The sequence below is a fragment of the Galeopterus variegatus genome, unplaced genomic scaffold (assembly GCF_000696425.1).
Source record: "Galeopterus variegatus unplaced genomic scaffold, G_variegatus-3.0.2 Scaffold16229, whole genome shotgun sequence".
Taxonomy (NCBI): Eukaryota; Metazoa; Chordata; class Mammalia; order Dermoptera; family Cynocephalidae; genus Galeopterus; species Galeopterus variegatus.
In genome coordinates this window covers 13,201-14,237 of record NW_007742340.1, presented here as the reverse complement: position 1 = coordinate 14,237, position 1,037 = coordinate 13,201, and the positions used below count along the sequence as shown (strand labels likewise).

General features: G+C 47.1%; 1 pseudogene; it reads left to right on the top strand.

Moving 5' to 3' along the window:
* Positions 1-228: 228 nt before the first annotated feature.
* LOC103582431 lies at positions 229-550 on the top strand (annotated as a pseudogene).
* The last annotated feature ends 487 nt before the right edge of the window (positions 551-1,037 follow it).

Genomic DNA, 1,037 nt, shown 5'->3' with positions numbered 1-1,037 from the left:
CTGTAAACAACCTAGGTGCCTATCAACAGGAGGATGGCTGCACAAACTGTGGTATATTCATACAAAGCAATGATACTCAGCAATAAAAAGAAACCACCTACCAATTCACAAAAGAGATGAATCTCGAAAACATGGTGAGTTGTTAGAAGACACAAAAAAGTTACATACTGTATTAAAGTTCAAGAACAAACAAAACTGCCTTCCACTGCAGCAGCTGTTGAAGAGCAGCAGCCGTAGCTCTGCACCACCCCATAGCTGTGGGGCTCAACAAGGACCACAAGGTGACCAAGAATGTGAGCACCTGAGGCATAGCTGCCGCCATGGGAGCCTGACCAAGCTTACAAAGTTTGTGTGGGACATGATATGGGAGGTGTGTGGCTTTGCCCCATACAATTGCTGTGCCGTGGAGCTGCTCAAGGTCTCCGAGGACAAACAGGCCCTCAAATTCATCAAGAAAAGGGTAGGGACACACATTTGCACCAAGAGGAAGCAAGAGGAGCTGAGCAACATCCTGGCTGCCATGAGGAAAGTGGCTGCCAAGAAGGACTGAGACCTCTCTCCCCTCTGCAGAATAAAACCTTTACAGGGGAAAAAAAAAATAAAGACAAAACTAACCTATGGTAATAAATTCAAGAAGTGGTTGAGGGGTAAGAATTGACGGAATGGGCCGGCCCCGTGGCTCACTCGGGAGAGTGCGGTGCTGACAACACCAAGGCCACGGGTTCGGATCCCATATAGGGATGGCCGGTTTGCTCACTGGGTGAGCGTGGTGCTGACAACACCAAGTCAAGGGTTAAGATCCCCTTACCGGTCATCTTTTAAAAAAAAAAAAAAGAATTGACTGAAAACAAGCATGAGGAAGTCTCATTAGTGTCTGTGCTTCCTAAGGGTGCTTGAACCACATGAAATTATACACATACGAGTATTTTTCTGGGGAAAGTGTTGACTGTGACTTACACCTCTCAAGAATCCTTGAATCAAAAGGATAAGACCTGGGCCGGCCCGTGGCTCACTCGGTAGAGTGCGGTGCTAATAAC